The sequence below is a fragment of the Megalobrama amblycephala genome, linkage group LG20 (assembly GCF_018812025.1).
Source record: "Megalobrama amblycephala isolate DHTTF-2021 linkage group LG20, ASM1881202v1, whole genome shotgun sequence".
Taxonomy (NCBI): domain Eukaryota; kingdom Metazoa; phylum Chordata; class Actinopteri; order Cypriniformes; family Xenocyprididae; genus Megalobrama; species Megalobrama amblycephala.
Window position 1 is genome coordinate 9,058,471 of NC_063063.1, and position 27,815 is coordinate 9,086,285.

The 27,815-nt window shown below is 36.2% G+C and overlaps 1 pseudogene; it reads left to right on the forward strand.

The window, feature by feature from the left end:
• Positions 1 to 251: 251 nt before the first annotated feature.
• Positions 252 to 26,897, forward strand: LOC125255607 (annotated as a pseudogene).
• Positions 26,898 to 27,815: the final 918 nt, after the last annotated feature.

Sequence of the window (27,815 nt, forward strand, 5' to 3'; positions counted from 1 at the left end):
ATATAAGTAAATTATGTGAAAAATACTGTGTTTTTTTACACGCGAAACATGAACACATGTTATATTGCACACTATAAACATAATCAAAGCTTCAAAAAAACACAAAAAACGGGACCTTTAATAAATGAATACATATTCATTCTGTGTATTTAATAACTTAATAATTTTATTGTGAGCATTCTCTTAAACGTAATCTTTCTTGAATATGTGCTCATTTCCTCTTTGTCAAATTGTTCTTCCTCTTTAGTAAGATGCTTCCACCCCTTTTACATCAGTGAACCACCTCTAGGTCTCATCATCTCTTTCATTTATTGGCTTGGCTGTCTCACCTCATGCATCCTCCATATCTACATTTCACAGGTTATAATGGACCACAACTTCTGTATCACATTATGCATCTTTTATGGTAAGATATTTATTTATTTATTTTCTTCTCTTTATTACTTATTTGTTACTTTGTACACACCATCACTACCTCAATAGCTGCCTATTTCCACTCTTTTGTAAGCCTTCCTGTGTTGCAAGTGTTAAACCTTTGTTTTCTCCTTTTGTATGTTTGAAAGCAGTTAGTGGCAATAAGATTTTAACATGATCTCGCAGGGTATAGTCTAAATGGGTTAAAATTTACAGCTGTGAAATGAATTGCAACACTCATGTTGTGCATGAATAGGTGAATGAGTGATTTAAAAAGAAAACAGTGTGTCATTGTAGGAATTAAGTTTAAAGCTCTTTCAGTTTTAGTATTTACTGTAGATTTACAGTTACCCAACATTTAAAGACATTGTTAATCATAAGACATTAGACACATCTAATTTAAAGGGGTGGTTCAGTGTTTTTTTTCCTTCTAGGCGTGATTATGTTTTTGGGGCGCAATTTAACGTCTTAATGCTTCGTTTTTTAAAAAAAAGCTGTATTTTACATATATTTTACCTTTATTCTACACCTCTGTTTCCATTGTCATTCGAACGACTCGTTTGACTTCCTGCTTCTATGAAGCCACTCCCTCCGAAATACGTAATGTGCTCAGATGGTTAGCTGGCCCAGTGTATTGTGATTCACTGAAGCATCCGGAAATGCCACACCCCTTACCATTAGTTGTTACCAGAGCCGTTGCATGTGCTTCAGTGGACATGTAAATAATGGCGTCTATATTGCTGTATCAAATTGAGCCCAAATCAGATCCAGAATCGGCCTAGAAAATCGCAACTTTTCATTTTGTACTTGAGTCAAAGTATTTAGATATGCTGTCACTGCTGTTTGTTGGCGTTCAATATACAGTTTTATCCTGATTAAAGATTTACTGTAGCTGAATACATGACTGAGTAGTAGCATTTTTGTAAAGGTATTGTTTAATTTATAGCATGAACAACTGTTTGTCTATGAACAAAGAAGTTTGTTGGTGTTTGTTGGAGAAATATGCAATAGAATACAGCTAACTGGCTACTGAAGCAAAAACACATCAGTCTTTATTTAAATCCTTGATGCAACCAAAAAATAGCAACAGAACTATACATTTAAAAGACATGTACAAACAATAAAACGTACTTACAGTTTGGGGGCGATATACAGCAGCTTCTGCTTTTAAAGTGGGAACTGCTTCATCTTTCAGTAAAAGCCTTTGTGCAAATCCAGCATTGAACTCGTGTTGATTCTGGAAGCTGTCTTCTGCGCTGTATCCAGTGTAGACAATATCACTGATTATAATGGGTTCTATTATCTTTTGATGCGTCCATTGTACACAACTCTTTCGCTTCCATTATGCTGTGTGACATGGCCTTGCCCACTTTGTTGCGTGTTCCCGGGGGAGGTGTTTTGCAGGGTTTATGATGTCACCAACCCATGAAGAAGCTCATTGTAGTCCAAACTGGTCATTTTGTAGGCATTAAACTGACATAAATTTAAAAGACAATATTTGCATTGAACTTTCAGTGCTGTAACAACATTTACACACTAACTAAAGTTAAAAAAGTGAAATCGCAATGAACCACCCCTTTAAGACAACCTCATAAGTTCAAAACCATGACCATCTTTCTAAAGTAATAGCAAATGCAATATTACCACATGATATGGATGAAGATGAAAAAATGTCCTTATAAAGGCAAGAATAAATTGCAAGTATGAACTTCCTTATTGGTCTAATTCTGCCTGAGCTTTCTGCCTTCACACATTTTACACTCAAACATGTATCTATGACCACTGCAAAACTCACAGATGCACATGAGTTTCACATATTAATGTATTTGTAATGGAAAAACAATTACACCAAAGAGGAAACCAAATAAACAAAGGGATTTCACAGAGTAGCATGGCCTCAATTTCTTCTTTTTTTTAATGGTTATATGTTATATATTATTTTTATGGTTTTTATGGTTATAAGACATATTATGTTATTTTATAACATAACTGCGTCTATTGGTGCTACAGAGTGAAATCGCCAGCAGCTGCTAAACTGGTTTTTGGCATCTGTTTGTATAGCATGTATTTTAGTATTGCTCCAATGCTGTATTGACCAATCAGCAAGAAGGAACGGAAATATCACTTTTATACATTTTAATTGATTTAGCAAATGTAAACTGTTGACAGTCTTTTTTTATCACTTCTAAACACTTTAGCGTCTCAGTCGGTGATGGCTTTTAACATTGATCCTGTTACCTGGAAAACCTTCACTGCGCCTTCACAGAGTCAAAATGTTTCCTTTGGCTATAAGATGATTCAGAAAGATGCATCAAGGTGAGAACAACATAACCACTGATAATAACCCCCCCCCCAAAAAACCTGCATTGTTTGGTAAGCGCAACATTAATGGTACTTTCCACGTTGCCATGACAAGAAGAAACTCAGTCAACCACAGATATGTGACCTGTGGGGGTAAATCTGAAATAGATTATTCTACACTGATATGGAAAAACCCAGAATAAAGCTTTTGTGCTCCATTGCACATAATGAACAATTTTCTGGAAATACTGGTTATCATACTGGTTAACAAAATGTTTATTGAAAGTTTTTATGTCGTCTGAATCGTCATTGTTGAATTGTCCATTTTAATTTAGTACCAAACATTGAACTTACAGATTGAAAGAGAGAGACCATGATTTGATGGGCTGTAGACAGGAAAAGAGTTGTTGTTTTAAAGGAATTAAATAATTATTAAGTATTAAAAGTATTAAGGGAATACATAAAAGTAAAAATTGTAAAATAAGTTCTACTGCAGTTGTGAAGTAGGCTTAATCAATTTAAACTATTTGCAAATAATATTTTGTTTTAAAATATGCATGCGTTCGCTCTACTGATATCTGATGTCGCAAACGCAAAACATTTCTTGTCTCATCACATTCAGTTATGAGTTACATGAATCAAATGTAAATTATACCATATTTTACATTCAAAACAGTTGAGTTGCTTGCATCCCTGGGTATTACTCTCGGTCGCTCAGCATTCCTCTCGTAAAACAGTATATTACTAATATACTAATAAACAGTATATACTAATTTCCATGCGCTCTTTCCGAGATAAAAACTAAAGCGATCCACTGGAATTCATACTCGTCTTCTGTAAGACCTGCCTTCTTTGATTTGATTGGCCATCTCACTCATTTTGATATTAAGGAGCACTGTTAGACTATTGAGACAGAGCAACCTAAAAACTTTAAAAAAACTAAAAACTTTTAAAACGTTTGGTAACACTTTACTTGAAGGGGTGTGCATAAGACTGACATGACACATTCATAATCATGACATGACACATGTCATGAATATGAAGGAGGTTTTATGAATGTTTATGACAACTGTCATTAAGTGTCATTCGCTCAATCATGTCATTTTTAATGCAAAGATGACATTGTTTGAGATGTCCGAGTTATGACAACTTGACATAAACCAATACATCATAACCTGTCAGTGTCTTTGTCATGACAACTTGACATCATTTAGCTTTATGGTTTAACATTACATTAAACTGTCATGTGGTTGGTTTTGACATTGGCTGTCATGAGGCCATTATAATAGTGTCATGAATATGTATCTTGAGCTCAAGTAAAGTGGTACAAATTGAACTTGTCATTAAAATGTCATTAAGTGACAATACTCTGACAAATAATTTTATAACAGAGTCATGACTATTTTTCATTTCATTTCATGTTTTTTTTTTTTTTTTTTTTTTTTTTAAGTTTCCTCCAACAGAAGGTCAGATAATAGACAATTTCAAATTTCGTAAAAAAGATGACACTGTTATAAAATAATGGTAACACTTTATTTTAGGGTCTTTTAACTAGTTGCTTATTACTATTAGCATTCATATAACTAAAATATTGGCTATTTATTAGTACTTATTAGTACTTATGCCTTATTCTGCATGACCTTATTCTACATTCTTAATCCTACCCAATACCTAAACCTAACAATTAACTATAATAAGCAGTAAATTAAGAGTTTATTGAGGGAAAAGTCATAGTTAATCGTTTATATATGTGTTCACTATACTGAAATGTTACCAAAATAATGTCATGTAATGTTAATCCATAAAGCTAAGTAGTTTTTTAAGTTTGATAATTAATCTGCTATGTCATGTTTATGACAGGTTATGATGTTTTGCTAATGTCAAGTTGTCATGACAAAGACACTGACAGGTTATGATGTATTGGTTTATGTCAAGTTGTCGTAACAAAGACATCTCAAACAATGTCATCTTTGCATTAAAAATGACATAATTGAGCGAATGACATTTAATGACAGTTGTCGTAAACATGCATAAAACCGCCTTCATATTCATGACATGTGTCATGTCAAGATTATGAAGGTGTCATGTCAGTCTTATGCACACCCCTTCAAGTAAAGTGTTACCAAACTTTTTGTCCTCCAAATAACAAACAGAGCTACACGTAATGAAGTGCAGCAGAGCAGCATCAAGAATATCAAATATTGAGGGAAAATTTCTAATTTTTGGGGAAACGTCTCTCTAAAAGTCTATGGTGGCAATATATCTAACATATACTCTGCATTTCATAAAATATATGTATCATATCTTCTGCATTAAAAATTTGTAATGAACAACTGCAATGTAAAGAGTCAAAAACACACCTAATGCAGAGGAAGCTGCCTCTTGCGAGTTGCGTAGATGTTGATAGTGGAAGCATCAGAGTTAGAGCCCCCTCTCCTTTAGTTGTGGGTTTATTTTAAAGAACGATGAATAAATATCCATTTAGTTTAGTTAGCCTGCTATTTAGCATAAGCCTCAACTACAGCGGGAACAGAACGAGAAGAGAGTCATCTTGCGTACTGGGATATGATTCCAGAGTTGGGACTTGGGAGAGAATGTTTTTTTAGTATAGTATTTAAAAATTATTTAGCCCTAATTTACTCATTCTACTCACTAAAATAATAGTATAAGACAAATAAAATGAGAAAATGTGAATTCTATAATTTATTTTTATTTTATTCATAGCTCCCACAAAACCATAAATGTCTCTGGTCTAGCTTTTCCTCTTGAATCACATCCCAGAACAATTTCAAATGAATATGAAGATTATTTGCATCTCAAACCCTTTGTAATCTGAAGCATTTATCTTAAGGCCCTTTTCATTTTTATAATTTATTTCTATAAGTGTTGCCTCCGAACCTTATGCTTGCAGTTTAACACACAAATGTTTGCTTTATTTTTCATAAACCAACAATATATGTCTTTAGAGACATTTTATATTATAGTAAAAAAGACAAAATTGACCAGACAAAGTGCCAGAGTGGAGTGTGTGCTTATATGCTGCTGTGGTGATGAGGAGATGACGAACGGGTGCGGGTGATTAGTACTCTGGTGATTGTGATCTCTGTGACTGGGTGGCGATGGAGCCTGGTTGATCTCTGACGATACCCTCCTCCCCTGATGTCGCGGTGGCTGACCTCTTCCACGTGGTGCTGGACGATCTGGGTGAATCTCATGGAACGATGTAAGGAGGGCTGGGTCTAAGATGTTTTCTCTGGGAGTCCATAAACGTTCCTCTGATCCATAGCCCTGCCAATCCACTAGATAATCGAGACGGCCACCACAGCACTGAGAGTCCAGTATCTCATAAACCGTGTATACCGCACCATCCTCCAGGATTAGTGGAAGGGGAGGTTCCTCTGTTGGGCCAGGCTCTGTGGAGGGAACAGACACAGGTGAGTGACAGTGTTTGAGAAGTGGCACATAGAATGTGGGATGAATTCTGTATTGTGCAGGTAACTGTAACTGGTAGGTGACTGGGTTGATTTGGCATGTGATGGTGAAGGGGCCAACGTATCTGGGACTCAGCTTCTTGCAGGGCAGGCACAGCTTGATGTCCCTTGTCGACAGCCAAACCTTCTGTCCTGGCTGATAGGTTGGTGTCTCTGCTCTTCGGGCGTCAGCCTGCATCCTTTGGCTGCGCATTGACCGCTGCAGGTGGTGATGTGCAGAGTCCCAGACCCTCTCACTCTCTCTGAACCAATGGTCGACAGAGGGGACGTTGGATGGTTGTCCAGACCACTTGAACAATGGAGGCTGGTAACAGAGTACGCACTGAGAAGGGAGTCAGTCCAGTGGCAGCTTGGCGGAGGGAGTTCTGCGCGTACTCAGCCCAGCCTAGGAATTGGTTCCATGAGTTCTGATGGCCGTGGAAGAAGGTTGTCAGGAAGCACCCAATCTCCTGAATCTTCCTCTCCGCTTGCCCATTAGACTGCGGATGGTACCCTGATGACAGACTAACGGTCACACCTAGGAGCTTGAAGAAGGCCTTCCATACCTGGGAAATGAATTGTGGACCTCTGTCAGACACAATGTCCTCTGGGATACCATAGTATCGGAATACAGGATTGAAGAGAAGTTCCGCTGTTGTCATGGTAGTAGGGAAAGCACTTCAGAGGAATAAAACGGCAGGATTTAGAGAATCGGTCAGCAATGAATAGGATACATGTGTTACCTTCAGATGGAGGTACATCAGTGGTGAAGTCTACTCCTAGGTGTGACCAAGGGCACTGTGGTACGGGCAAGGAAAGAAGTTCACCAGATGGAAGATGGCATGGGCTTTTGGAGATGGCGCAGTCGGGGCATCCCAGGATGAACCTTCTCACGTCCCTGGCCATGTTGGGCCACCAGAAGCAATCTTGAAGCAGCGAGAGGGTGCGGTTTGGCCAGTGCCCATGGAGGAATGAGCTGAGTGTGTGAGATTATTACGTTGAGATCTGGGAACATAGGTGCAGCCTGGGGGACACCCCGGTGGAGATGGCTCGGAGACATTGGAGGAGAAAATCTGTTGATCTAAGGACCACTGGATGGGACAGAGGGTGAGTTGATTGGGCAAGATGGGCTCAGGCACTTCGGTACTCTCCTCTGGAGTATGGAGATGGGAGAGAGCATCTTCCTTGAGGTTCTTGTTGCCTGGACGATAGGAGATAGTGAAACTGAACCGTGTGAAAAATAAAGCCCATCTTGCCTGTCTGGGGTTGAGAATGTTTGGAGTCACGGAGATACTGAAGATTCTTGTGATCGATGAGTATGGTGAACTTCTCCTTTGCAACCCCCAACCAATGTCTCCACTCTTCCAATGCGAGCTTGATGGCCAGTAACTCTCTGTTCCGGATATTGTAATTTATGTCCGACGGGCATAACTTCTTAGAAAAGAAGGCACATGGATGGAGCCGTGCTGGATTCCCCTGCTGCTGAGAAAGCACTGCTTCTACCCCAGTGGTGGATGCATAGACCTCGACGATGAAAGGCTTGTTGGGGTCTGGGTGGATCAGGAGCGGTGCTTTGGTGAACTAGTCCTTGAGGCTTTGGAGAAGCTTGTGTGGTGGCTGGATTCCAGGACAGACACTTGGGCTTATTTCTGAGGAGATTGGTGAGTGGAACGGTGATGGAGCTGTAGTTCTGGATGAAACAGCGGTAGAAGTTTGAGAATCCCAGGAATCGTTGAAGTTCTTTTATGGTGGAAGGTGTTGGCCAGTTACGTACCGCGTCAACCTTCCCCTTATCCATCTGGATGCTGTGTTCACTGATGTTGTAGTTGAGAAACTGGGTGGAGGACTGATGGAAGGAACATTTCTCAGCTTTGAGGAAGAGTTAATGTTCCCACAGGCATTGGAGGACCTCTGCAATGTGTTGGCGATGTTTGGCCAGATGTTGTCAGTCACAAAATGATGGAGGAACTCCTGGAACACCTCGTGCATGAAGTCCTGGAATATGGAGGGGGCGTTGACTAGTCCATACGGCATAATGAGGTATTCATAGTGTCCTGTAGGGGTCACGAAGGCGGTCTTCCACTTCGTCACCCTCACGTATCCAGACGAGGTTGTATGTGCTGCGGAGGTCCAACTTAGTGAACACGGCTGCTCCACGAAGTTGTTCCAGGGCTGCTGGGACGAGGGGAAGAGGGTACCTGAACTTGATGGTGATATAACTATAACATGAAAAAAACAACAACTTGAAAACATATTTAGAAGATATAATCATTCAAAATTACGATTTTGATGACATCACGCTGCACTTCAGCTTCTCATCAGATTTTCTGTCAAATCAAATATCCAATCCCTCCCCCTACACTATAAAAGATGCTGAAGCTGCAGCTAAAATCAGTTACGCACATTTACTATTTATTACATGTTGAACGGCACATAGTGCATTGTATAGGGGATAGAGAACAATTAAGACAGTGTAAATATGCTTTCCATTGAAGCAAATGAAGTCTGGTTTCACGTTTAGTGCCACACAAACCGCTGCAGCTTGCACACAGCCTGCTTCAGTCCAGAAGACACAATAGCACAGAGTGGATGATATGCACGTGTCTGCGCAGAACACAAAACGTATTGGAGAATGGTTAGAGACTAGAAGGAAACTGAGGCTTTACTGATCTTAATAACTCTGGAGCAGCAATATAAATGAAACGCTATTGGCTATTTTAAAAAAGGGGAGGAGCTCAATATGTCCCATACTGTCTTCCTGTTTCAGTGGAAATTACATCAACACATTGAACAATGCTGTGCATTTCAAGGCACTTCAGTGAGCCTTTAATGATAAAGTCATTCATTCATTCATTCATTCATTCATTCATTCATTCATTCGATTAGTTCAAAAGGCTGATTCATTCAGGAGTGTAGTAAATGGTTCTCTTCAGACTTGTTCGACTTGAAGCTGTGCTACACAGACTGATCGGTGAATGACATCAAAGTACCGTGAGAGTGATTAGAGATGGCTCTGTACGCTTTTGAATCACTCTCGCTGTACTTTGGTGTCATACACCGATCAGTCTGTGCAGCAATGTTCAAGCCGAACAAGCCTTTTATGAATAGTCAATTAAATCATTGGTTCACCCAAATCGTTCAAAACACAGATTCAGAAATGAAATGCTGCTGTGTGTTTCTTCGTGACGAACGGTTCTGCTTTGTTTTTATATTTTCATTGACAAAATTGAGCAAATCAGACGATGTTATGTGTAAAATAACACAATATTAACTTCTTATTTATTGAACTGCTGTGTAAAATCTATAATGCATTGCACTTTTGTGTGTTAATAATTTTAACGTGTTATATTTTAACATAATTAATGAATCTATTGTCACATTAAATCAAAAGCCCTACTTCCTTTATTTGAGTTGTGCAGTGTTGTTTCTTATTTCATTTTTTAGTCAGAAGGCACTGTAAAGCAAATTACATCTCCAGCTACTATCACCAATGTAATGTACAGTAGGTCATGATGTAGACATTTGACAACTGCTAAATTAATTTTTTTTTTAGAGTCACTGTAGACTGTTTTTCTGGTCCGGTTAAAAAATTCCTTGAACTTTAAAATAAATTTAATTAGAGAGCAAAGGTTTTGTATTCCACCTGATGCTTTGCCAACAGTTTTAATTTCCCCTTTCCATAATATAAAAATATTTTGCGACACTAACTACTTAAAAGCATGCTGATGTCTATCTTTCATCTTTAGTTTTTTGTAATATGATCAGAGGTTTTTACATCATACTCAAAACCCAACCAGGAACACCACAGATTTCTCCTTTTTTAACATGTTCTCATATTCCTCCTGTCTTTCTTCATAGTCTGCTTGTGAGTGATCCTTTAATACAACTCAGTCAAACTCAAAGAGGACAAATATATCGCTGTGCTGTCACTCAAGGAAACTGCGTGCCACTGTCCATTACTGGTACTTCTTATATGATGCTTTCAAATATGTAATATAAGATACTAGTTTTATTATCCATGATAGCATTAATTAAAAAAAAAAACAAAAAAACATTTTATTCAACAGTCACCAATGAGGCTGTCAACATGTCCCTTGGACTTTCAATGTCTCTAGATCTTCAGTCTTCAAGTGCAGTGGTAAGTTTCATATTTTAAATTATCCGTTTTTGTGAGAATATAAAATCTTAATGATAATCATTTTTTGATATCTTAAAGATAATATCAGTTTTACTGTAAAAACATGCTAGATTATATGTATGTATATATTTGTATAATTTGAATCATTGTTAGAGTTGAACCTTACATTTTGCAGTCAATCTAAAAGATGTCTAAAATAATTAATAATATTTGCACCTTCAAATTTTACACTAATGTCCAGATTACAGTTTGTCATGTTGAAAACTGTAGTCTTAATTTCTCTCAGGCTTGTGGTCCAACCATACCCAAGAACTGTGATGAATTAACCACTTACAATGGAATGTGCTTTAAAATCAATCCAGATAATACTGTGAGCAGTCCTGTGCCAGAGACTCTGAGAGGTAAATTTATGGCGTTCTACCAAATCAAAGCAAATATTCTTCATACTGTATATACTGTATGAGATGATTATTCAGATTGAATGAAAATATGATGCAATTATTAATTTCTCTAACCTTAGAATGCCCATCACAAACTGATATTGCTTTTTTACTGGATGGATCTGGAAGTGTAAGCTCTGTGGATTTTGATAAGATGAAGTCTTTTGTTATAGAAATGATCAAAAGTTTTATAGACCGTGATACACAGGTAATCAATGCATTAATTCTAATATAGCTTATGCATGATTTTTTTTTACCTCAGAGCATGAGGCACTGAATCTATCTGTCTGTCTTACAGTTTGCCATTGCACAGTTTTCTACACAATGTGTCATTCATAACAAGTTTCAACGAGTCAAAGACCCCATATGGTGGCAAAATCAAGTGAATTGGATATCTCAACAGAGAGGATGGACCAACACTGCAGCAGCTATAAGAAAACTTGTGTGAGACATGTCTGCTGATATTTCATTGGAATTCTTTTAACTATGATTAATGAATGGATACACATACTGCTATGAGTCTTTTTTTCTTTTATTTGCGTGTGTGTGTGTGTGTGTGTGTAAATGTTTTACAGTGCTTCATGGTAAAACTTTAGTATAGGGTACACACATAAACTATTAACTATGAACTTTTCCTTCAATAAACTCCTAATTTACTGCTTATTAATAGTTAGTAAAGTAGTTGGTATTTTTAGGTATTGGGTATGATTAAGAATGTAGAATAAGGTTGTGCAGAATAACGCATTAATATGTGCTTAATAAGTACTTATAAACAACCAATATACTAGTAATATGCATGCTAATAAGCAACTAGTTAAAAGACCCTACAATAACCCTACAGTTTTACCTGCTTCATAATTTGAACAAGGTTCCAAAGACAAGCAATTTTAACTTAATAAGAAATGTCTTCTATACATATCCCATAATTATAATAGTATTGATTGAATATTTTGTAACATTTTTTATTAATAGGAATGAGTTATTCATCAGTAGTGGAGGTGCAAGACCATCAGCCAGTACAATTTTGGTTGTTATCACAGGATGGTGAATCAACTGATCCAAATGATTTGACTTGCAGCTGTTCAACAAGCTCAAGCTAAAAATATAATACGATATGCTATTGGGGTAAGATGTAATTTGTACTCTGCTACTCTGTACTCTTGCCTCTGCCTCTGCTAGAATAAAAAGACTTAGTTGTGCAAAAACTGGTTTTATTTATACTAATTCAGATCTAGATGCCTAAGCACAAAATCAACACACATCTTTTCCTGGTGTGATTTGTCTCGGAAAAGATTTGATGTTTTCGGTGAACAAACACAAGATCTGATATTGTGCATTAAAATTACTGTTTCCCCTAATATGACAATTCTGTCATCACTTACTCACCCTCCGTGTCATTCCAAACCTGACTTCTTTTTTTTTCTTCTGAAGGGTTTTTTAAAATGAAAATGGTGTCTATTGTTGTCTTGACAGCAGAAACATTCTTCAAAACATCTTCCTTTTCATTCATTAGAAGAAAGAAAGCCATACAAGTTTGAACTGAAATGAGGGGGAGTAAATGATGGCTGAATTTAGATTTTTTTTTGTGTGTTTTTTTTGTGAAATATCCACTTAATTAAAGTTAATAAAATCATTACATTTATAAATTATTGAATATAATTATTGAATTTTTCTTAGGTTGGCAATGCTTTTAATAATGACAGAGCAAGAAGGGAGCTGGCAACTATTGCATCTTTACCCTCCAATAATTATGTGTTTCAAGTAACCAATTTTGACGCTCTGAAAAGTATTAGTGAAAAACTCAAAGAGAACATTATCGCCATTGAAGGTATGTTTGCAGAGTGACTGACAGAATGTTTACATTTTAGAGTTACTTTGTTCATCTGATTGATTCATACTACTACTAATAATAAATAACTAAGTTGTTGCTTCTTTTATTTGCTATAGGAACCCAGACCTCTGGAGATTCATCTCGAATGGAGTTTGCACAGGACGGGTTTAGTGCAGCAGTTACATCAAATGTAATTCTGTGTATTTAACTTATTTGACACCAAAGTGTTTTGTTTTTGTTTTTTTGACATTATTTGCTACCATAAATATACATGATGTTTGCTGTTTTGACTCCTCAGTGAAAAACACTGTGGATTTTGTATGCTTGTAAACTTTGAACATTGAACATTATAATATTATCTGCATCCAGACAGATATGATAATGACTGCAGTGGGAGCTTTCCAGTGGAAGGGTGGATATCAGCTGTACAAACCAAATGATAATTCAGCTGTCTTTCAAGCTGGAAGTGAGCATGAGAGTTATTTAGGTGAGATCTCTTCGATTGTGTAAATCAATATTAATCAGTCAAAATACATTAGAATATTTTCAAGACTATTTTCTTCACAGGTTATTCCTTGGCAATTGCAACAATGTCAGGAGCAAAGTATGCAGTCATGGGAGCACCAAGACACAAGCATAAGGGACAAGTTACTGTTTCAAGAATTGATCGAAGTGATGTAAAACAACTGGATCCTTTTAAGGTTGTAAGACTCAAATTAATGTAAAATATTAGCACAATGCAAATTAATGCAAGCGAGTGAAAGTACATGAACTCGGAATAACTGTGTAGTGACTACATTGTTTCTCTTCCTCTCTTCTCAGCCTCAGATTGGCTCATATTTTGGAGCTGAGGTGTGTGTGGTGGATTTGAACAAGGACTCCAATACAGACCTACTTTTGGTATCGGCACCAACATACATTGACCGGGAGTCTGACCGGGAGGGCGTAGTGTTTGTTTACATCTTCACACGTCGGGTCAGTGATTATTTGGAGATTCAATTAAGATTGAACTCTTTTTTAAAAAAAAAATAAATCTTTGAGTAAGAGTGAATAGATGTACCTTTGTGTCTGTTTAACCCTGTTTCTCCTCTCTCTGATCTATTTTAATAGCCAGACTTCATTTTTTCGGATACACTGGTGGGCATGTCAGGTCAGAGGGGTCGGTTTGGCTCTTCTCTGGCCAGTCCAGCAGATCTGGATGGTGATGGTTTCATGGATGTGCTGATTGGAGCTCCTTTAGAGGAGAATGGACAGGGGAGCATCTACATCTTCAATGGGAAAGATGGAGTTATCATTTCAAAATACTCACAGGTGAAAAAGATGTGGGTTGATGGCAGTTTAAAGGGATAATTCACCTAAACTTTAATTATGTCATCATTTATTCACCCTGGTTTCTTGATTTACTTTACTTTTCTTGACTCATTTCATAGGCTCATTGTAACATTTTTTGTTATGTGTCATTCCTTGAATGAAACAGAGGATTGTTGGATCGTCTGTGCGACCAGGTTTGCAGTTCTTTGGGATTTCATTGAGTCAGTCTTCTCTAGACCAGACTCAAGACAAGCTTCCTGACATTGCTGTTGGGTCCAAGGGAGCAGTTCTGCTTCTCAGGTCTGTTTTCTTTTATAAAGAACTAAAATATATACAAATACATAGTTTCAGCCATTATAGTTATTTGTGGATCATTCAGGTCCAGACCCATCATGCTCTTGGAAACCAAAGTTACTTACAACCCAACCAAAATACCAACCAATGACCAAACAGACTGTGCAAAGCCATTGCAAAACAACCTGACAGTGTGCTTCACCATGAGTGCATACCAACATCGCATAACAGGTTTATTCCTAATATAATTGCATAGTTTTTATGTTTATACATCACATATGGTCATATATTCTGCTCAAGGTTTGTAGTATTCTGGTGTGCTCTTGATATCCGGTTTTGGTGCATTGCTAATATTTTTGTGCTTTTTTGATCAATCACATTTGTTAGATTTGACTGCAAATATTAATTACACCATAACGCTGGATGCCAAGCGACAGAAATTTCGAGCAACCTTCTCACCCAAAAACCGGCTCCTCAGTGATGTGATGAACATTGGGCTGCAGGAAGTATGCAAAACTCATGCTTTCTTTATAGAGGTAAGCATCAAATGTCATTTTTGTTTTGCATTTATAAATAATGATTCAATATTCAATTATATTTAGTTTAATATTACATTCAACATTTTAAGAAATATAATGGGGGAAATCAAGAACAAGAATCAAGCGCAAAGCAAGAGTGACCCAAATATAACTATAGAGTGTTTTGTTAATAACAACTCTTATTGTTTCTCTTTTCCATAGGCTTGTTCAGAAGATGCTCTGAACCCGTTGTCCAATCAGTTAAATTTCACATTTGAGGGTCTTCCATTAGCAAGAATGCAAAATTTGAGACCAGTACTGCTGCCAGAGATAAAGACCTCCACAGACCACAATGTAAGAGTTCATCTGTGTTAAGAGCAGAAGTTAGCAGAACTTTATCACATATGAACAGTTCATGAATTTTTCTGTGCCCTCACTTTGTTTTATAGCTAGATTTTGAGATAAACTGTGGAACTGATAATTTATGTGTTGACGACCTCCGAATGAATTTCAATTTCTCTGGGTGAGCAAATCATTTGCTCTATATCTGAACTGAAATATTTAAAGAAATAAATAATTCCAAACTGTATCGATGCTTATGAAAGTATTTTTGAATTTCTCTTTGGTTTCTGTGATCCAGGGCTACAAACATAGAGGTTGGGATAATGCAGGAGATCAACGTGACAGTGTTTGTAGAGAACAGAGGAGAAAACTCATACAACACTCTCTTCACCCTCAAATACCCCTTTGGACTTTCCTACAGGAGATTCACATCTAAACAGGTAAACATAGGCACATGGAGTGTTAGAGTTTATTTAACAAATATTTTTAAACCATGTAATGCAATGCATGAAATGTTAGTTTTAAATGTGTGTGTGTGTGTGTGTGCGTGTGTTTTTGTGACAGAACAAATTTTATATAATGCATGGGTATGACATAGGTATTACAAGGAGAGGGTGACTTATGAGGACATTACTGCATGTCCCCATTTTTCAAAAGGCTTATAAATCATACAGAATGAGTTTTTTTTTTGAGAAAGTAAAAATGTGCACAGTTTCCTCTGATGGTTAGGTTTAGGGGTAGGGGTAGTGTAGGGGGATAGAAAATACAGTTTATACAGTATAAAAACCATTATGCCTATGGAATGTCCCCACAATTCACAAAAACAAACCTGTGTGTGTGTGTTGAAATATTTTCTAAACATTCTGTATGAGCAGGGCAGAGTGGAGTGTGTGTCTTTGGATGCTGAGAGAGGAGTTACACTGGGAGAAACCGCTTGCCAAATCAGTAAACCCATCCTCAAGGGAAACACTCAGGTCAATAATCACACCGCTGACATGAACATTTGCTCATTGTTGTGTTAATGGTTAAACTGATAATCATTATTTTGCTCAAAAATTATTAATTACAATCGTTCTCATTTGAGACATTTCTTTTTATTTTTCATGAGAATCATTGCACTTTCACATAAACACAAATCAAGAGAACATCAAGTCATAGACACGGTTTATTTTATAGTCAAGATTCATGTTTAGATTTATTACAGTTAGTCCCAGAGAAGGTTTGCTCACTGATTTAGTCACAGACGGGCAGTACAAATACTTCATTCATTCATTCGAGCAGAATATCACAATGGAGATCACTGAACTCCAACACACACATCTGCCTGTATTTTCAGATCAGCACATTGTTGTCAAGTTGGGAAGATTTAGTAAAGCACTTGTTGAATAATTTATTGATTTAAGAGGAAAGCTCTGATTCGGGTATTTAAACTCTCGACATCTGGCAACCAACACAAAAGCTCATGGAGGCTTGTTACTGATACAAGAACACAGAAATGTAAAAAATAAACAAAAAACCTTTTCAGGAAAAATAACCAGCAGGCCAAAATTGCGACGAGTATATTTAATTGATCTAGAGAAGCAGGAATCATGATCATGATTAAAATACTATTTATTGTCCAGCTCTACTCATGTGCATATACACACTAATTTACTGACTTGATTACTTTTAAACTCAAAGCAGTTAAAGAATTAGTTAACGCCATCCAAGGTGTATATGACTTTCTTCTTTATGATGAACACAATCTGAGAAATATTAATAAATATCCTGATGCATCCGAGCTTTATAGTGGTAGAAAGTGTTACCAAACGAGTAAGATCTGAAGAAAGTGTCTCCATCCATATCCATCCATCATAAACATATTCCACATGGCCCCGGGGAGTTAATAAAGGCCTTCTGAAGCAAAGCGATGCATTTGTGTAAACGAAAAAAAATCCATATTTAACAAGTTATGAAGTAAAATATCAAGCTTCTGCCAGACCTCCTTCCGTATTCCAGTTACGAAGAAAGTGTAAAGGGGTGTCGTGTCAGTTACACTTTTTTCGTGAGTTGAATAGGGAAGACGTAGGAAGTAGCATAAGCTTTGTGAACTGCGAGAGGCATTACACTTTCTTCGTAACTTGAATACAGAAGGCGGTGTGGTGGAAGCTAGATGTTTCACTTCATAACTTGTTAAATATGGATTTTTTTTTTTTTTTAATTTACACAAATGCATCACTTCACTTCAGAAGTCCTTTATTAACCCCCCGGACCCGTGTGGAGTACGTTCATGATGGATGGATGTGGATTGAGACACTTTATTCAGCTCTTACTCGTTTGGTTACACTTACTACCATTATAAAGTTTGGATGCATCGGGATATTTATTAATATCTCTCCGATTGTGTTCATCAGAAAGAAGAAAGTCATATACACCTAGGATGGCTTGAGGGTGAGTAAAGCTTGGGGTAATTTTCATTTGAAAGTAAACTAATCCTTCAACAAACACTTTTATCCAGAACACCTTTCATGTGTGTGTGACTGTTCAACATGTTCTGTTGTCATATGACTTACAACAACTTTAGTTAGTCCAAAATGTAGTCTTATTCTGGCTTTTTTGTTTAAATTCTAGGTTGTGTTTGACATTACATACAGTATTAATAAAGAAAGTACACTGGGCCAAAATGTGACGTTTGCTGCTGAGGTCACGAGGTATGACATCATCTTTGTGTGCTATAAGTTGTTTGAGTGAAGTCAAAGCGTGAAACAGCCTTTGACCTTGAGCTCTAGGAGGATTCTCACATGATCATTTTATCAGAAATGGATAAATGATACTAATAATCAAAACCTCCATCTCTCACAGTGGAAATGACAAACACTCAATCAACAGTGAGTTTAAAAAACAGAAAACCATCGATGTCAAATACGCCATCTATATTGCCTTGATAAGGTTAGTGCTCTGCTAACCTTTTTTTTTTATTTTTTTTTTTTTATAAAAATAATACCACATTTTCCTTTATCCTATACTGTAATATATTCTGTTTTTCTTTCTTAATTTAAAATGAAAGGCATGACAATTCCACCATCCACATTAATTTTACTTCAGGGAAAAGGGATCTTATGAAACCTGTCCAGCAGATAATAAGGGTATTATTTATTTATTTATTTATTTTATTATCATATTTATTTTGATAAAAGAAGAAAATACTGTACATTTCTTTTTCCTCTTTCAGGTTCAGAATGACCTCAGAGAATTAATTTTCAAAGTGTTCATCAGAGTACCAGTGAAACTTGGTGATACTGACATCTGGACTAATTCAAATCTGCAAGTGTGTGAATTTATTTCTTATCTCATAAGCCATACAGGTATACTGATCATTTTAAATAAATAATTTTGGCATCCCATCCTTCACCCGTAATTGTTCAGAAACATGTTTGAAAATGTCACCAAGGGAAACTTGTACTTATATGTTTGAAACCATTGGTTCTGCAGAGGGCCAGGGGGGGCAACTAGGGGCCTCAGCAAACTTACAAGTAGGCCTCAGGATGATGTAAAAGTATTTAAATGAATAAATTATTATTATAATGTTAACATAGTCTAACTTTAATTAAATCATGATGTAATTTGAAAATCATATTTCTTTGTATTTTCCCTCAATAATCATTGTTTTTACTGAAGAACAAATACAGATCATAACTTATGGAATCACAAAATGAATATACTTTCACATAATAATGTTAATTAATTCAGTATATCATTAAAACAAGATTGTGAACAAGCATCTTTATCATAATCACAGCAGGAGAATGAAAACTATCTTAGCAAAAATAAAGGGTCGGACAACAGGGGCTTATGAGTTAAAGAGTTTGAGAACTACTGTTTTAAACTGTAGCGTCCTTTAATTTCTTACAGTGACATCAGCTCGTCATATTTGCTGACAGAAAGTGATAATTTTTCTTTCTTTCTTTCTTTCTTTCTAAAGATTTATGGCTGTAAAAGCGAGAACATGGAGAAGCCTGTTATCACCAATATTGCATTGTTGGATGTTGTTAAAAATCATCGTGTGGTGGTGAGGACACTTTTTTAAATTTAGTTTTGTTTTACCTCATTAGTTTTCCACAATTTATTAATAGTATTTTTTAAACATACATCAATGAAACTCTGTCTCTCTCTCTCTCTCTCTCTCTCTATGTGTGTGTGTCAGAACTGCTCTGTGGCGGTGTGTGCCGTGTTCAGCTGTGACGTCAATCTCATAAAGAATGAATGGAAACTCTATTATATATCTGGAAATGTGAGCTCTGGATGGATTGAGCAGGTATCTGACTTTTAAAGCAAGTTCATTTCACAGAACATATATATATTATATATATTAGTGGCTAGCGGTGGCTTACCGGGTATGCTGGGTGGAGCGTCATGTAAAAAAAGAATGTGGCCGATGCAGTTACGTTAAATGGGTTTATAGATAATAAGCAAAAAGTATGAAAAGTATGTTGGACCCTTTATTGAGAGTAGCCTATATTTACGCCATAAGACATGCCTTGACAAGCAACCGTAACTGCGTTCACATCGACGCCGGCGAGAGCGTCAAAGTCACAAGAAGTCATTCATTTTCAATGCGAGCCGGCAGCAAGCAAACTTTATGGTAATGAGTTATGTCATGGTTAGGCGGCAACCAATCAGAATGTAGAGGTCCTCCGCTTGAGAGGATTCCAGAGAATGCAGTCGTATAAACTTTGTTTCAGACCAAACATTAGTTCCCAACCAAAATAGAGGAGAGGTGGATAACTGCCATGGCGGGTTTCCCCGTGTGTCCTTGTTTGCGTACAGGGGCATAAATAAGAAAGATTGTGCGTGGACCAAGGTGTGTGACATTGTTTGCATGCTATGTCTGAAATTGCATAGCTGTATGTACATATATATATATATATAATTACTATATAAATATATAGCTGTATGCAGGGCCGGCCCAAGCTTTTATGGGGCCCTAAGCATAATTTTATTTGGGGGCCCCTCGGATAAAACAACTTAAGATAAACAGTATCTTCTTATATGAAAAATAAATGTAAATGCACAAAATGGATAGTGTTAAATTAAATATTTAAATGATGACAAAATGAACAGATCAGATGGACCTTTAACAAGATAGCAATATAAAATGTATTAACATTAAAGGAATAGTTCACCAAGAAAATGAAAATTCTGTCATCATTTAACAAAGTTGTGGGATACATATAACTTAATTTTCTTTTTCAACATCTAAAGACAATGTTCACAATATTAGCAGTTGTTTTGCCTTTTTGTTTTGCTGAAAAAAGTAAGATTAATAGATGCCTACTTTCTACAAATTCAGAATGTCCAGCACCATGGGTGGACATGTTGGCTTTAGGTCAAACTGACAAAACGAGCACAGAAAATTTTAACCAAGTCATGTGACCCACATACTCCAAACAGACTCAACTATGACAATGATAACAGAATTTTGGATGAAAAATGATTTCTCATGCCTCCTTCAAGAGACTAAAGAGTATGAATCGTGTGATGCACGCTGCCTGTTTAAGGGTTAAAACCTGAATGAATTTCTTTCTTCTGTTGACCATAAAAGTTAAACTTTTTGGGTCACAAACTGTTTGGTTACCCACATTCTTCAAAATATCTTTTTTGTTCACTCTGTTTAGGATAAGAAAGAAATTAATATACATTTGGAACAACTTGAGATTGAGTAAATAATGACAGAATTTTCATTTCCGGGTGAACTATCCCTCTTAGCCAGACAAGGGGCAGCATGTTTACTATTAAGCTTCTGTTTCCTTAAGACCTGCAAGCATCTAAAATACAGACACGCATCCGATTTTCTCTCAACTGATTACTTTCACTTTAGACATTACCAACTGTATTTATGTAAACCTTGTGTGTATTTGACAGTATTAGCGCAATCATACGCACAGATCTGCAAATGATAGAACGTGCGCTGTAAAAATCAAGCTGCCATTTCATGTGCTCTTAGGGGCCCCCTGGTGGCCACGGGGGCCCTAAGCAGTCGCTTAGTTCGCTTATGCCTTGGGCCGGCTCTGGCTGTATGCACTATATATTTAAGCCTAATGACATTTATCATTATTTTCTCCAGCTTGGTTGCCAGTTACTTTGACGCTCCCGCCGGCAGCAGTCTGAACGCACAGTGCAGCATTGTTAGCAGGGCAGCCAAAGCGAATTTTAACGCTCTCGTCAGCGGCTGTGTGAATGCACAGTAAGAGCTTTTGTGATGTTTGAGTTGGCGTGACATGCGAAAAGATGCGTTTGCAAAATATGCTGTATTTTGTAAGTCCACTAGGTGCCGCTAGTGTCACAGAAACGACATACTTTACCTTTAAACGTATCAGTTCAGGACACAGATCTAAATCAGACATGATAAATAAGAAACACAATGGAGTCAATTTAAATGTATGCCTGAAGTAGGCTACTTTTTAAAATTAATAATTAAAAATAAGTATAATTTAATTAGTATTTGCAGAATATTATAAATACAAAGTAAAATGCAATTATGATAAATATAAGTAGGTTATAATAAATAAAAAATATCAGTAGGCCTAGTTCTTAAAAAAAAAAATTGAAATTATGCAAACTGATGCCTTTAACAAACGCACAGACTATTGATCAACATTGTCTGATAGTTACCGTAGGACTGTTTTAAAAAATGTATACGTTTTCGTAAAAAAAAATACAATTTCCCTATGGAGAAAGTGAAATACTATGAAAATAGTTTTAGTTATGATTTTAACCCTATTTGATTTAGTCTAGTTAGATTTGTATGAAATACAATGTGATTTTCGTTGATCGAGATCTGGCAGCAGCTCATTTTTCCTCTTGGGCAAGCGATTCGAATCATAGCTTATCCTGCCATGAAATCACCCATAGACCAGCAAACCAATGAGAACGCGGGACAATGATGACATTCCATAACAAAACAGCAAAGGCGCAAAAGCTGCTGTAGATCAGCTTACCTGGAAGACTCCGTAACTGGCAGATTTAAAGAAAATCACCATAACTTGGCAAATAAATAAATTACGGACGGTAACACTTTACAATAGCAGTACATGAATAACCATGAACTAATACCTGAATTAATAGTTACTTCAACATGAACTCATGATTAGTTAAGATATGAACTAATGAAGAGTGATCCTTAACTACAACAGGAGTCATAAGGATTCATGCATGAAAACAGCAGCCTTAACTACGCGTTAATACATGTTTGATAATGAATGCATTAATTAACATTTAGGGGTAAACTAAATCAAACAGTCTCTATAAGAAGGAATAATAAATACTTGGACTTTGAAATAAATTTAAACAATTTATTATTGCCAGAATTTAAACTAGTGACATCAGCAGCTTCATTATAAACATTACAGAAAGGCACAGGATTAGTTTGTCATTATTTTCACTGATCCTCCTTATCAAACATATAAAATACTAAATACACTAATAATTTATCTTAAAAGGTCTTAATATGTTTTGTGATATTCTTTCCTATCAAACTAAACAACTGTGACTTATAACAGTTCCTGAGGAATCGGTTCCCAAAAAAAAAAAAATAACCAAACAGGAAACATGAACTAAGGTCAGGGAGCGTTTGCTGGATTCAGATTCAGAAGTTCACTCTCCATCCAGACACAGGCCGTGATCATACTGTACCCTCCATTCTCTGACTTTTTGAAAAGTCACACAACATCACTTAACTGGGCTGAACACTTATATAGTTGTGTTAGTACATGTGTATTTGATAGTAAGTTAATGAAAAATCACAAGTTGAATTTGGTAAGTAGTTAATAATTAATTAATTATGATTGTGCCCCCTCAAGTAAAGTCATGACATAATTATGCATTAACAAACCATTAGTTAATGTTAGTATATGGTTAGTTAATTATGATTGTGCCCCCTCAAGTAAAGTCATGACATAATTATACATTAACAAACCATTAGTTAATGTTAGTATATGGTTAGTTAATTATGATTGTGCCCCCTCAAGTAAAGTCATGACATAATTATGCATTAACAAACCATTAGTTGATGTTAGTATATGCTTAGTTAATAATGAGTTAATTATGATTGTGCCCCCTCAAGTAAAGACATGACACGATGCACGTACAAATCATTCACTAATATATGAATAAACACTAAGAGTGCCGTCCTTATTCCTTTACACCCCGGTGCAAAAAAACAAAATAAAATGTATTTGTATTTTATTTTTATTTACAAATTTAAACATATATGGACTTGAAAGCAAGCCATAAACATACCTGTAAAGACACACATAAGGCACATTTACATGTAAAATCGGGCGCGTCCACAAGCTAATGCTAATCAAAGCATAGACATTTAAACGACAAAAATACAAATACAGTTAATAACTGCACATAACCTCCTGAAAACCCCAATAAAACATACATGTAAATATGTCTTTAATTATGAATTCGGCTTACCAAAGCAGTCAACATTTATTAGTTTAAAATGCCAGCAACACAACAAACGCGCCAAGAGAACACCTAGTGTGCGCCACTAATAAGTGTCCCGCCAGAAACAAACCCTACATACTTTAGTTCCGGGAATAATCTATGACTATTTAGCTATGACTAAATATAAATGAGCAATAAAAATCAGAAAACGGTTTAGATCAAATTAAATTTATTAGTGGTAGTTAGTCTATTTTCCACATTTGATTCGACAGATCTATGTAATTAATGGCTAAATAATCATGTGCCATTCCAATCATTTGTCACAAAGCTGCAGATGGCAGATTATGATATTACAGTGTAAATTATGACAGTATTAAATCACGTTTAATTCAAATTCAGAGTACTTCTTGTTTACTCTTATGGAACCTGATTTATTTAGTTTACCCCTAAATGTTAATTAATGCATTAATTATCAAACATGTATTAACGCATAGTTAAGGCTGCTGTTTTCATGCATGAATCCTTATGACTCCTGTAGTAGTTAAGGATCACTCTTCATTAGTTCATATCTTAACTAATCATGAGTTCATGTTGAAGTAACTATTAATTTAGGTATTAGTTCATGATTATTCATGTACTGTTATTGTAAAGTGTTACCTTACGGACAGTTACATAAGCATTACCAATCATGTAGGCTTTATGGTACACCTCAAACAAGGGCTTTAACAGTAATTATAGTGTTAATATTAATTGCAGAGTCCACAAATAGCTTGGGTATGCAGAGCATTCGCAGCTTATATGGACCGCACGCCACTGAGATATATATGTATGCGTACAAACCCGATTCCAAAAAAGTTGGGACACTGTACAAATTGTAAATAAAAAAGGAATGCAATAATTTACAAATCTCATAAACTTATATTTTATTCACAATAGAATATAGATAACATATCAAATGTTGAAAGTGAGGCATTTTGAAATGTCATGCCAAATATTGGCTCATTTTGGATTTCATGAGAGCTACACATTCCAAAAAAGTTGGGACAGGTAGCAATAAGAGGCCGGGAAAGTTAAATGTACATATAAGGAACAGCTGGAGGACCAATTTGCAACTTATTAGGTCAATTGACAACATGATAGGGTATAAAAAGAGCCTCTCAGAGTGGCAGTGTCTCTCAGAAGTCAAGATGGGCAGAGGATCACCAATTCCCCCAATGCTGCAGCGAAAAATAGTGGAGCAATATCAGAAAGTTTCTCAGAGAAAATTGCAAAGAGTTTGAAGTTATCATCATCTACAGTGCATAATATCATCCAAAGATTCAGAGAATCTGGAACAATCTCTGTGCGTAAGGGTCAAGGCCGGAAAACCATACTGGATGCCCGAGATCTTCGGGCCCTTAGACGGCACTGCATCACATACAGGAATGCTACTGTAATGGAAATCACAACATGGGTTCAGGAATACTTCCAGAAAACATTGTCGATGAACACAATCCACCGTGCCATTCGTCGTTGCCGGCTAAAACTCTATAGGTCAAAAAAGAAACCATATCTAAACATGATCCAGAAGCGCAGGCGTTTTCTCTGAGGCCAAGGCTCATTTAAAATGGACTGTGGCAAAGTGGAAAACTGTTCTGTGGTCAGACGAATTAAAATTTGAAGTTCTTTTTTGGAAAACTGGGACACCATGTCATCCGGACTAAAGATGGACAAGGACAACCCAAGTTGTTATCAGCGCTCAGTTCAGAAGCCTGCATCTCTGATGGTATGGGGTTGCATGAGTGCGTGTGGCATGGGCAGCTTACACATCTGGAAAGGCACCATCAATGCTGAAAGGTATATCCAAGTTCTAGAACAACATATGCTCCCATCCAGATGTCATCTCTTTCAGGGAAGACCTTGCATTTTCCAACATGACAATGCCAGACCACATACTGCATCAATTACAACATCATGGCTGCGTAGAAGGAAGGATCTGGGTACTGAAATGGCCAGCCTGCAGTCCAGATCTTTCACCCATAGAAAACATTTGGCGCATCATAAAGAGGAAGATGCGACAAAGAAGACCTAAGGACAGTTGAGCAACTAGAAGCCTGTATTAGACAAGAATGGGACAACATTCTTATTCCTAAACTTGAGCAACTTGTCTCCTCAGTCCCCAGACGTTTGCAGACTGTTATAAAAAGAAGAGGGGATGTCCACACATTGGTAAACATGGCCTTGTCCCAACTTTTTTGAGATGTGTTGATGCCATGAAATTTAAAATCAAACTTATTTTCCCCTTAAAATGATACATTTTCTCAGTTTAAACATTTGATATGTCATCTATGTTGTATTCTGAATAAAATATTGACATTTGAAAATTCCACATCATTGCATTCTGTTTTTATTCACAATTTGTACAGTGTCCCAACTTCTTTGGAATTGGGTTTGTGTGTAATATATATATATATATATATATATATATATATATATATATATATATATATATATATAATCATAATTGTATAATTGTTTGATCATTTCTTATTGTCATAATCTGTGTCTCTCTTAGACTGGACTCAGAGCTGCTGTGTTTGAGTTGATCAGTTCAGTGTCTCTGGATTATGACAAGAGCAAATATATTTTCTTTTCCTCTGATTCTCAAGGCACTGCACCATCTCTCCAGGTGATTCGTTGATCGTTCATGTCAAGTCTAATAACTGTAAAAAGAGCTCTCAAAAAGAGCAGTCTCTGTTTGAAGGAATCTATAACTGCAGTATACTGTTTTTATAGCTTATGATTTGTTCATTTGTTCTGTATTTTATTCTTAATTTTTCACACCACATAATTTTTCTCTTTTTGCTTCCCGGACTTTATATCGAGATATTATTGTATTCTGAGATTTTAATATCGTTACATCCTTACTTCTGACTGCACTAAAAATTCACTTGCTCACATTTTCCCACTTTGTAGATTAACACTCAAGTGGAGGTGTATGAGGAGCCGAATCTGACCAAAGAGATAATTGGAGGAGTGGTAGGAGGACTGCTGCTACTGGCTCTCATCACTGCGATCCTCTATAAGGTATATCGCCTTCATAAAATCAGTTTCACTCCCTCACACTTTCACCTTTATACACAATCTATATTTTTTAATGCTTACAGCATGTATTACTTCATATTTTCTCTTTACAAGGCTGGGTTCTTCAAAAGCCAGTATAAGCAGATGCTGCAGGAGGCACAGGGGGATGAAGGAGGAGAGCCAAACATGACACAATAATGTGCATTCAAACAGTTATAAGATATATATGTACTGATTGTGTTTTGTGGGCTTGAGAATGAAACATGAATATATTTAACACCTCTTTGTAGCAAAATATTTCAGACGGATTTACAACAATTTATTAGAATGAAAATGGCACAATTTTGAAGTTATTTCAGATTACTACTCATCATCTTATCAGTGAAAGTATTTATAGCATTTCAAATATTTGACTTCCTTCTTTGTATTGAAAACGTCTCAGGTTACAAATGTAACCATGGTTCCCTGAGAACAGGGAACGAGACTCTGCGTTTCAAAAGCAGAGCGAGTTCCCTTTCGAAAGGAAACTGATAATAACTATGAACTTTAGCAAAAAATATTGGAGGATCGCTTACTCACATGCACATTGTTTTTGAGTTGTTTTATATGGAAGCTTGTTTCCTCCATAGAATAAAAATTTAAAAAAAGGTAATTGCAACTTTTTATCTCACAATTCTGACTTTAGTAACTTTGTAACTTGTTTGTATCTCGCAATTCAGATAATTTTTGTTTACAATTGTGAGATATAAAATCCAGTTCTGAGAAAAAATGTTGCAATTGCATCATAATTCTGACTTTTTAATTTGCAATTGAGTTTATATATCGCAATTCAGATAAAAAAGTCAGAAATGTGAGATATAAACGCGCAATTCTGAGAAAAAAAAAGACACTTGTGAGACAAAAGTTTGCAATTACCTTTTTTATTTGTTATTGAGTGGCAGAAACAAGCTTCCATAGTGTTTTCTTTTTTTTTTTTTGTTGTCACGTTTCTTCAAGTTTTCATAATAGGGATTTGCACTGGGTGTATTTTGAAGATGTTTAATGTTTGCCGCTTTATATAAAGATTCATTTATTTTTTTTTTTTGCAATATTGGTATATTCAAAAATTTCACTTGATGGTAAGGAAATTAAAAAAAATATTTAAATTAAATAATTTTGGCATTATCTATTGTGTCATTATTTATGCATACCTTAAATTGTATTTGAAATAAACATTTGAGTATGAACATAAGTCAGGAAATTCTGTGATTTGGGGTGTTT